A 12,216-nucleotide genomic window follows, 5' to 3' on the forward strand; every position below is an offset into this window, starting at 1 on the left:
AAAAAATGCTATATAACATGAAGGATGATATGGAATTATTTCATGTTACCATGATGCAGATCACAGATTATGAAAGCCACAAGTCTGCAGTACAGAACACAGAGGCACTGTTTCCCCCAAAATTTGTTTAGAACAAACACCTTTTTCAAATCCTTTTAACCAGAAAATGGGGAGGAGGGTGGGAATCACAAATCTTTTTTATGAACAATTTGTTCTTTTGTCAAAAAATTAAAAAATTGCTTTTTTTACCAGATCAATTTTGAAGCGATTTCACTTGTTAATTCTACCTTCAACATACCAATTGAGATCAGTTTGTCTATTTCCAAATGTGTTAACTTCTTAAAGTATATTTGGTCTCAAAGCGTGTCTGTTGTGCAATATGTAAGCATGCAAAGAATGGAATAATAGTGTGCCTTTTTTTCTGACTAATTGAAAAAAAAATAAACTTCTCATAGGGTGTAAAGAGTTGAGAAAACAACATGTTTGCCAATAGACAAAAGAGGAAGACTGCTGCCCAGCCTACCTTTTTTCTCCCTCTTCCTGCTGGCAAAGCAATGATAACTCTTCAATATCAGTTACTCTGAGTGTTGGGGTCACTGGATCCATGTAAATACTGATTGCACAGCCCCTGCCCTAACCCACCTCCATCACAGTCTTCCGCACCAGCCTGTGTTAGGCTGTCATGGAGATCATCTCTGGAATACATAAAGGGTGGGCAGTACAGCTGGTCAAAAATGTATTTCATTTCTATGAAAATGGTTTTGGCTGAGTTTTTCAGGTTTCTTCCAAAAAGCTAAAGCCAAAATATTTTTGGTTTCTGTTAAACTAAAAATTGAAACATTCTTGGTTCTCAGCTGTTGAAAACTGAAAAAAAACCAGCTTTTGTTTCCCCACAAAACCCACCCAAATGTAAACACAAATGGAAATTTTCTCATGAAAATTGCCCTTCTGTCAAAAAACCCTTTTGGCCAAAAATCATTTGGTCAAGAAGTTTTCCACCAGCTCTATTGTTCAGACTCGCTAGTCCATGCTCATTCAACCTTTACAGCAGCTAGGGCTTAGGTCATGAAGAGGGCCCTCTGAATCATGGGTGAATTTCACCCCAATTTCTGTGAAAAATTCTTGTTCTGCAGATTCTCTAATGGAAATTCTGTAAGTTCCATTAGGATTCTTTAATTGCTGAACATTTGCTACAACTGGTCGTTATTGGTTTCTACTGGTCTCTGTTCATTTCCACTTAATGACTAGGAGTCCCAAGTACCAGAGAAATGGGCTACTGTTTCAAAACCTAATTGCCAAATGGAACCTGTAGGAACCACTACAATCTCCACTGTGGTTGTTCATAAGGAGTTCATTGCAAGTATTTGACATTCCAAATTCAAAACTTAAGCTTTATTCATGTTGACTGAACACATGGATCACTTGGTATCTTTTTGCTACTTGCCTGTATGAGCACAACTCTTAGAATCCAGATATGGTACCAATTCTCACATTTACAAACGCAAAGTTCTCTTTCTGCAAATATTCACCAATGTTCACATGCAGTTGCTGTTCCCACAAACATTCCCTCGATCAACCTCATTTGCTAGAATGTCTGGGGAACACAAATACAATCAAAGCTGGTTGTGAAGCAATGGTTGTGAATCTTTTTTTCCAAACATTCACCTAGTCATACTGATGTGAATGTGGATGGATATTTGTATTAAAATGTTACAGGTAAACCCAGCCTTTCTTTAGGAATTATACCACCATGTTAGTGTCTGAGCTAAACTGCAGATTGATCTAGGAGCAATACCCCGCACAAATCCTCACAAATGTAATATTTAAAAAACAAAAGTTAGTATAGTGAGAAGCAAAGCTTCTGTTTATTGAATTACCACAAAACACAATTAATTCTTGTGCCAATGACATGTGAGGAGCAGCTCTTCTGAGAACAATGGTTACTGCATGGTAAATCAAGGTAACTGTCATATTTCTACATGAGAACAAAGTAACTTCATACAGTGTCAGAAACAAAAATTTTCTTTGTAGTGTTGTTGTAGCCATGTTGGTTCCAGGAAATTAGAGAGACAAGGTGGGTGAAGTAATAGTATCTTTTACTGGACCCACTTCTGTTGGTAAACAAGACAGGCTTTCCAGCAACACAGAGCTCTTCAAGTCAAGAAGGAGAAGAAGAGCTCTGTATAAGCATGAAAGCTTGTCTCTTTCATCAGCAGAAGTTGGTACAACTAAAGATATTGCCTCGCCCACCTTGTCTCAGAAATACAAATAGATAACAGCAACAGCAACTAGTAACTATGGGCCAGATTTTGACACCCTAACTCATTTTAAGTAGTACTTTGTTTCATGAGGGGCCCACTGCAGTCATTTGTGGAATAAGGTGCTATTCATTGAGAGTAAAGGTGTCAGAGTCTGGCTCTAACTGGGAAATAACCATGCAAGAAAGATGCTGCTTTCTTCTGGTTGTACCATCAGTGCTCATTTTTATGTGAATCACTGTTGGTTGCCTAAATTTCTCTCTCATACTGGTGCCTCAAAAGGAATATTTTTTAAAAACTAAAGAACAGGGTCATTTAATACATCAGAATTGTAGTTCAAATTGTTCTCAAAATTCAACAGCACAAATGGAAAGACTCCATAATATTGTAGAGACCCCTAGCAGAAGTCCTAAATATTATCAAACAGAGTTTTATTCTCATAGAAAAGGTCCAGATATACTGACATATAGAGGTATTGGTGCTGTAGAAAAACATCTCTACTGTTAAATGTGAACAAAATAATGTTAGAACATACTTTAATATATTTGGGACTGATCATGACCCCTTGATTCATGAGGAAAGAACATGCACTGATCACAACATTTCTGCACACCAATAGGTTTAATAATTCCCCTTGAAGCCATGATGCTAGAGGGGAGGAAGGGACGAGGAACACAGACCTGGTACTGAGCTATCTACAGACAGATATCCCAGCCACTCCACATAGACTTTGGGGAATGTGCAGGATGTGGACAGTGGTATCCACAGCCTTTACATGGAACGGGCAAACCTTGCCCCCTGATTCATAGATTCATAGATATTAAGGTCAGAAGAGATCATTATGATCGTCTAGTCTGACCTCCTGCACAACGCAGGCCACAGAATCTCATCCACCCACTCCTGTGAAAAACCTCTCACCTATGTCTGCTATTGAAGGCCTCAAATCGTGGTTTAAAGACTTCAAGGACAGATAGAAAGATCAGGGACAAACCTTCACAGGGAAAACCTCCTGGAGATTAATCTTTCCATTAACCTCCTCTGGCAAATTATTCCATTGGTAGGACCATCATGTCCATTGTCATTCAGAAAGACTGTTCATCCAATCTTATCTATCACAGTATATTAAGTAGACCATGGGCAGAGAGACTATATGGGAGTCTATTTGGCACTGTAAGCACTATAAGCAGACAATGGTAATCAATTAACAAAAAAGTTGAGTGAGTCAGGATGAAATGATGCTTCAATCACTGACTGCTTATATCACAGAATATTCATTTCCAGTCAAGCTCGGAGGCACTAAATGTCACTCAGCTCAGTAGGCTGCATCCACAGCAAAATCAAGTTCATGGCATGATGTCTATTTCAAACAGACAACCACAGCTTGAATAAATCTGTTAGCTAATAATTTGTCATGATAATTGACTGCTCAGAAGGGGCTAGTACTAGTGCTCAGCAAACAGTTAATAAGAAATTATGTATCCATTGAACTTTATCTTTACACTTTCAAAAACTGTCTGTGATCAGACTGTGATTTGTACTAATTTGTTGATGAACATTTTAGGCAAAACATTTTTTACCTGTCAGTTGCTGCTGAATTCTTTGCTACAAGTATTGCTATGAGTCCATGGTATCTGCAAGGTAATATTGAGAGTTTGGTAATCTAAATCACAGTATGCTTACCAGCGCTACCTTTGAAGCACCAGTTGTGGAACATAGAGTCCAATTCAAGTCCAACTGAAAATGTTCAAAACTTTCACTGGTTTGACTCTAATTACTGAAGAAATCATAGAATCATAGAATATCAGGGTTGGAAGGGACCTGAGGAGGTCATCTGCTCAAAGCAGGACCAATCCCCAACTAAATCATCTCTCCCTTTATGTCCGTGCTCTCCCATGACAACTACGTTCCACCAAACAATGAAACTCTAGAGTCTAGACCAACAGAAGGAGAATAGTGTGTGCAGAAGACAGAACTTCCATGGATGCCCATAAGAAGTGACACTCCAAAGGTGTGATAAATACCATTATGGATCATGATGCTCCCTTCTGAAGTTAATATTTATGAATCTATGTACATGACATTTGTCAATACAAAGAACAGAGGTTTATGCATGTTATTTGTTTCCAAGCTGAGAGTCTGGGAATTCCCAGTCTTTCAGCGGATTCTCAAGTAGTATGTTCACCAAGACTCTCACACTGAGTTGCAGCCTTACCCCAGCTCTCTCTTTTCTTGCAAACATATCTATCATTATTGGTATATCTGACGTCAAACAAGCTGAAAAAACAAGGGGCACATACTCTCCTGGAAAAAGAGCAGGAGTACTTGTGGCACCTTAGAGACTGGGTTTTCATGCTCAGCTCCCATTGAAGTCAATGGGGGTTGCATGCTTGTGAATAAGGGCAGAAATTTAATTGTTATGCCTTTCTCTAGTACCACTATGTGCAAGAAGCCTCTTTTTTAAAATAATAATTATGTTTACTGAGGGAGTTGAAGGAGCTTAGCGTTTCCCCATGAGATGCTCAGCATCTTATAGGATCAGAGCTTTGTTTCTCTCTCTTAAGCAGAGAGAGAGCTAGTAAAGTTCATATTTTCCTTAACATCAGAAGTATCTGCTGGGCTCATAAGCAGCTTGCCAGCTGAGCATCAGCCACAGATCCTATGGAGCTTTGCCTATATTTATTGCTAAAGACGAGTCAATTAAAATAATTACATTGCAGGGACATTTAAGCAGCCCAAGTGAAACCAAACATGTTCAGGTTAAAAAGCATAGAGTTTGGAGTGCAGCACAGTAGGAATGTAGAATATGATTAGATCAAATGAATTCTGCCTGCTGCCCCTGGTTTAGCTCTGTAGAAGTCCAGGCTTCCCTGAATACCGTGCAAGTGACATGCCACAGTCTCACAGAAAAGTAAAGGATACAAGTAAGAATGATAATTAAAAGGTCAAACCTGTATCTAAAAATCACAATCCATTTTACTGGACTTTTCACATAAAATGGTGAGTTCATATTGACATGGTACATTTTTCTTTTCTACAGCATGAATAGTCAGAGTCCATGGGAGCTATAAATACCCATTTCGCTTTTAGCCTGCAGGGCACATAGGAGTGTTATTCTTGCTCTATGCTGCAGGCTTTGTCTGGACCCAGAAAGGACATGCCAGACCTTTGGTCTCCTGCAGAGACCACTGCCATCTGGCTGGCTGTACCTTCTTAAAAAAATGTTCATCAAACATAATATCCTCACAGTGGTTACCTTTCTTTTATGTTAATGAAATATTTCTTATTTAAAAACAGTTCTCACTGTACAGTACTCACTTTATATTATTTTTATTACAAATATTTGCACTGTCAAAATGATAAAACCAAAGAAATAGTATTTTTCAATTCACCTCATACAAGTACTGTAGTGCAATCTCTTTATTGTGAAAGCGTAACTTACAAATGTAGATTTTTTTTGTTACAAAACTGTACTCAAAAACAAAACAATGTAAACCTTTAGAGCCTACAAGTTCACTCAGTCCTACTTCTTGTTCAGCCAATTGCTAAGACAAATAAGTTTGTTTACATTTACAGAAGATAATGCTGCCTGCTTCTTATTTACAATGTCACCTAAAAATGAGAACAGACATTCGCCAAGCAGTTTTGTAGCCGGCATTGCAAGATATTTAGGTGTCAGATATGGTAAAACATTCATATGCCCCTTCATGCTTTGGCCACCATTCCAAAGGACATGCTTCAAAGCTGATAACTCTCGTAAAAAAAAGTGTGTTAATTAAACTTGTGACTGACTCCTTGGGAGAGATTGTATGTCTCTTGCTCTGTGTTTTAGCCACATTCTGCCATATATTTCATGTTAAAGCAGTCTCAGATGATGACCCAGCATGTTGTTCATTTTAAGAATACTTTCACTGCAGATTTGACAAAACACAAAGAAGGAGCCAATGTGAGATTTCTAAAGACAGCTACAGCACTCAACCCAAGATTTAAGAATCTGAAGTGTCATCCAAAATCTGAGAGGGACAAGGTGTGGAGCATGCTTTCAGAAGTCTTAAAAGAGCAACACTCTGATGCAGAAACTACAGAACCCGAACCACCAAAAAAGAAAATCAACCTTCTGTTGGTGGCATCTGACTCAGATGATGAAAATGAACATGTGTTGGTCTGCACTGCTTTGGATCGTTATCAAGCAGAACTCATGATCAGCAGGGACGCATGGCCTCTGGAATGGTGGTTGAAGCATGAAGGGAAATATGAATCTTTAGCGCATCTGGCACGTAAATATCTTGCAACGCTGGCTACAACAGTGCCATGCAAATGCATGGTTTCAGAGTAACAGCCGTGTTAGTCTGTATTCGCAAAAAGAAAAGGAGTACTTGTGGCACCTTAGAGACTAACCAATTTATTTGAGCATGAGCTTTCGTGAGCTACAGCTCACTTATGCTCAAATAAATTGGTTAGTCTCTAAGGTGCCACAAGTACTCCTTTTCTTTATGCAAATGCATGTTTTCACTGTCAGGTGATGTTGTAAACAAGAAGTGGGCAGCATTATCTCCTGCAAATGTAAACAAACTTGTTTGTCTGAGCGATTGACTGAACAAGAAGTAGGACTGAGTGGACTTGTAGGCTCTAAAGGTTTACATTGTTTTCTTTTTTAATGTAGTTATTTTTGGTATATAATTCTACATTTGTAAGTTCAACTTTCATGATAAAGAGATTGCACTTGTATTAAGTGAATTGAAAAATACTATTTCTTTTTTTTACAGTGCAAATATTTATAATAAAAAATAAATATAAAGTGAGCACTGTACACCTTGTATTCTGTGTTGTAATTAAAATCAATATATTTTAAAATGTGGAAAACATCCAAAAATATGTGTATAAATAGTAAAATTATTGTTTAATCGTGCAACTAATTACGATTCATTTTTTTAATTGCTTGACAGCCCTAATTCATTCCTTTAAGATTTTAGTAAATCTTACAGGATTATTAATTAATTATATTATATTATATTATATAAAGCTAAGTATTGTTATATTCTGCAGCTATGCCATGAATGACTGTCTCCCATCACACCTATACACAAGATTTTCTTGGTTCCAAGCACTATGCTACATTGTCTACATTTTGTATATAAACTCTTAATAATTTCCTCATGAACCATGTGGGCAGTTTGTCATATCACCTACGTGCTCCTTCCAAAACTTTTGAGAAACCTTTCCCTAATGGTGCTGGATCTTCAAAGGGAGAACTTAAGTAACTAAAGCAGAATATGGCACTTGAACTATGACAGGAGATTTTACTTTGTCCATCCATGCTCCTTGATTGGGTATCCCAATAGATCTCACAAGCTGAATCTCTGGGCCTGATCGCTGTAAGGCATAGCCTAGGTACCTTAGAAAGTGGATGTGACTATATAGAGATGGTGCACTTCCCTTTACTGCATGGTGCTAGAGTTCTGTTGTGACCAGAGGTTCTGAGGTCTTGTCCACATGTGGCCTTTAAAGAGCCCAAGGTACTTTTTGCAAGAATTAGAAATCTTAGCCCTCAAGGGCTGGTCAAGCTCCAACTCACTTTGGAATGTCACTTCACTCCCTGAATAATGCGCAGTGCTGCTATGCTCCATCAAATAGCTGCTGTGTTCAACTCCAGAGGTGGCTTCCTTTTGATGATAGGTGAAGTGATCCCAGTATATACCCTAAGTCCTTTCGCTTGCAAAACTTCCATTGATTTCACTGAGCTCATTTGTTTATAAAGTGCTTTGAGAACCTTCAGGATGAAAGGCTCTACTGTTTGTTAATAGAAGACGCTGTAGGTTACAAGCTAGTCTCAACCCTGTGCAAGCAGCAGCAGAGAGGAAGCTTTCTCCTAGGGTGGAAGTAACTTACTTCAGCTCTTTATTAGGTCAGCTGCACTGGCCAAGGCAGAGAGAGAGGGAGCAGAATCCAGGCTCCAGTGGGAGTATTAGGCACTCCCCTTTGACCCCACACGCATGGAATTGGAAAAGGGGGAGAGCTAATGCACGTGCACAGGGGTTGTGGGATTTTATTCCCCTCTTCACTGCATAGGGCTGGGTCAGAGTCCAACCCTATGGAATATTGTTACTCAGGTAATCTGGGAGAGCCTACCAGCCACACTCCTAGTTATCCTCAAGAGTTGGACTGAAGGACATAGATTCTCAGCTGTGTACTGAAAACTTCTGCTGAAGGAGCTTTCAGAGGTAAAAGTCATGTTTGATAAAATGCTAAAGGCCTGATTTTCGTTTACTCTAAGGCCACTTTACCCTGCCAGAGTGGGCAAAGAGGCCTTAGCATAAGTAAGGATCAGACCCTACATATTTATTTTTATGGTGGGTCAAGCATTACCCTACAAGATGAGAGTGTGGAAATAGTTTGGGGTGGAAAATGACTTTTTGGTGAAGCACTCTAATAAATGAATCGAGAGTAAATTTCACTCTAGTGTATTAGCAGCAGGTTTGGTACTCCATCCAACTTACTAAACTCTGAACAAATTATTCTTTTTGTTTTACCAGCATCACATCTTCCACACCCAAACCTCTCCAGATTCCTTTTATTTTCAGTGTTTTGGGTTTGAGGGTTTTTTTTTTTTAATTAATCTTCTCGATCACCAGTTACACCTGCTCTGGCCTGGCTCATCTGTGGAATGAAATTTAATGCAGGGTTATTTAGATGGAATTTGAAACTGCAAAGGAGATTTATAGTACAGTGAGTATCATCTGAAAAAGGCTTTAATTTATCTTCCAATTCATGTAAAATTTAGTTCGAGTGTGCCTGTAAAAACTGCTGGGAATCAGCACTGATTGTATTTCATGGGCTGCTACGGGAATGATTTAAACCAAATTTGAGAGGTTTTTCTTTCCTTTTATTTCTTTGGTTTTTAAGGAAATATTAGGATTCTTCTCAGCAGTGTTGAGAAATTAGATTAGAATCATCTTTCACAACAGCACATTAGGTGTTCATTTCCCCCTTCTGGATCCTACCCTCCAGGTGGTCGACAACAGTTTTGTCTTCAGAAATTCAAGCAACATGGTAATTGTATATGCACCCTGTCAAAGGTGTTTATGACTCTCTAGTTAAGTCTCAGTTCTGTGTTACACAACGCAAACAAGCCATTTATTCAGATTTCCTTCATCTGGGCAAACTGGAATATTGTCACCTTGGAGGACACTCTTGATTAATGGTTACTTGGAGCAATCACTGTAGCACTCGAAGACACAAGTGCCTTTTCAGAGGAAAGCACATGAGATAAAAGCTTTAACACTTTACCTGTTATTGAAAAAAGAACATAAAACACTTGGCACTTGTATAGCACCTACCATTTTAGGAGCTCACAGTAATTTACAAAGGCTAATTAATCAAGTCTCACAACACATCTCCCCAAAAGGGAATTACTATCATCCCCATTTTACAGATGGAGAAACTGAGGCAGGGAACAGTTCAGCCAAGTCACACAGGGAATCTGTGGCTCACTCAGCACAGAAACCAGATATCCAAACTCCTACGCCTCTGCATTACCCATAAAACCTCTGGAAGGAGGAGACTATGTCCTATGCAGTCCTCATACTTAGTCTATGTTTCTATTTCATTCTTTTTAGAGACATAGGTTGCCACATACATCAGCTTCTCACAGTGAGAAGTTATTTTTTTACTTAACAAATGCATTGAGGGAGTGGTCAGTACATTTATCAGGGTACGTGTCTCATGGGGTAACTGTTTCTAAATGGTCTTGAAGGTTCAGAGGTGCTTGATGACCCCTGTTCAGAGTAGCTTGATTACAGTTCCTCTATTCCTGCCGAGGACAGGAACAGAGGGGGAATCCTAGGTGACTTAAACTACTTTTGTGCAGCCCATACGCTGTGGCTAGACAAGAGCCTATCCAGTCCCCACTGTAAGGCACAGCAGCTTCCGTCGGACTGTAATGTATATGCTTCCTCAGGCCCTGGAAAGGAGAGACTACACCGAAGTGCACTTGAGCTGAGCCCAATCTATCTACACCGAAGTGCACTTGACATGTCCCCAATCTATCCCCTAAATCAGGGATGGGAGCAAGTCCACTACAGAACCCTTACACTAGCTCTGTACTGTAGAGGGCACCTTTTTCCACCTTAAGGACCATTTAAACTGCTCTGTCAGGGGGCCTTAGTGTAACTGAGAATCAAGCTCCAGACCTATGTCCCAGTTTAAGCCCTCAAACCAGAACTTGGCTTCCTTAAGTTATACAAGATTTCTTATTACCCATTACTACCCAGAAAGCACACACAGTTATATCTTTAGATACAAATAAACCAGTCATGCCTTTTACTCTGATCCACATAACAGTAACACCACCATTAAAGTAATAAGAAAAATAGATGAGTAAGCACAGATAGCAGATCCTTATTTACAAGGGACATCTAGCCCACTCCTAGATTAGGTCTTCAACCAGCTCCAAGAATGGCTGACTTCCCACTGGCAAATAGTTTCAACCTGTACAATACATAGGTCCAAATACAGGGCAAATTGCACCTTGGATGCCATTTTAGTTTCTCTTGCGCTCTTCCCAAAGGTGGCAGACCTGACTGTCTGCACCTCACTTTGGGCGGAACCAAGTAGTCCAACCACTCTTCGACTGGATCTCTGGGTTGCAGCATCCCTGTTTGCCACCCATATTGACACTTTCGGTCCAACTCTGTTTGGCACCTGTTAGCTCTTTCACTGTGGAGATGTGCTTCTTCAAACAGAGCATTATTTATTCACCAAAGGTACAACAAAATCAGACCAAAGGGGTAAAACAAAGGTCGACACACATTTCTCTTTACTTTACCCTTAATCTTTCTGTGCAAGTTTATGTACATTTCAGCCAGGCCAGTTACCTCTATCTCAGTTAAGGTTTAGGATCCACTTTGATTCTCAGCTTAGCCTTGAGAAAAGTAAGCCATTCCAGACTGGATAGAGACAGAATATTCCCCCAATAAAGAGCTTCACTATTGTTTCTTCAAGAACTCTTGTCCAAGTCATTGTTCTTTCTGCTTGGTTCCTTTAGCAATTCCTTTCACTTAATTCCGTGCATTCAGGAAGGATAATATCACACTGTGACCTAAGGGATCTTGGATATTTATCAAAAAAATACTTCTCATAACTCCCTCATTCTCCACAACATATAAAAGGGCACTTTATTTGTGCTCAGAAAATAGTGATATCCAACTTTTATAAATCTGGGTGAGAGTAGAAAAGGAAAATACATTATTGTATATTCCTTTTAGGTTGTAATGCACTGTATTTTAGGGATGAGGCTCTTGTTTTTAAATACAGTCAACTACAAGATATCAAGTCTAATTACAGCATGACCAGGAACATTTTGTCCAAAGCTACTTGGTGATTACATGGACCAATTCCCATCACCATACAGCGGAAATCTCAGCACTGACACTCACACAAAAGCTACTATGGCAACTACATTACAGGAGGGAGAAAATGAGACAATTTTTAAATGGTCACACTATGTTTTAAGACCTGAAGTTGAACTTAGAAGGTGCATAGGCCTCATTCCAGCCCACTGCTAGAAATGAATTTTACCCTTAAAGAGTAAATTGTATTCTTTTCAATATTAATCAGATATTGTTTTAGCAGTATAAAAATAACTATACATAGCAAGGAATACCTAAAGCATCCACTATATCCATCCAATCAGAAAGACAAACAGCACTTTAAAACTGTAATATATTCAAATTAATAAATTGAGCTCTGTTTGCTGTGTATTTGCTATTATATCTAGGTTCTGCAATAAGTCTGTTGCTCTTGGTGAAAATATTGTCTATCTTATTGAATAACCCTAACTGGGTTTTATTAAAACATAAGTAAAATACTGACAAATCATTTTAGTGGTAATTACTGAATTTCAGTATTTATGATGTGTCTAGATCATTGTGAAATTGGATTTTATTTTCATATGAATATTTAC

The sequence above is a fragment of the Eretmochelys imbricata genome, chromosome 8 (genome assembly GCF_965152235.1).
Source record: "Eretmochelys imbricata isolate rEreImb1 chromosome 8, rEreImb1.hap1, whole genome shotgun sequence".
NCBI lineage: Eukaryota > Metazoa > Chordata > Testudines > Cheloniidae > Eretmochelys > Eretmochelys imbricata.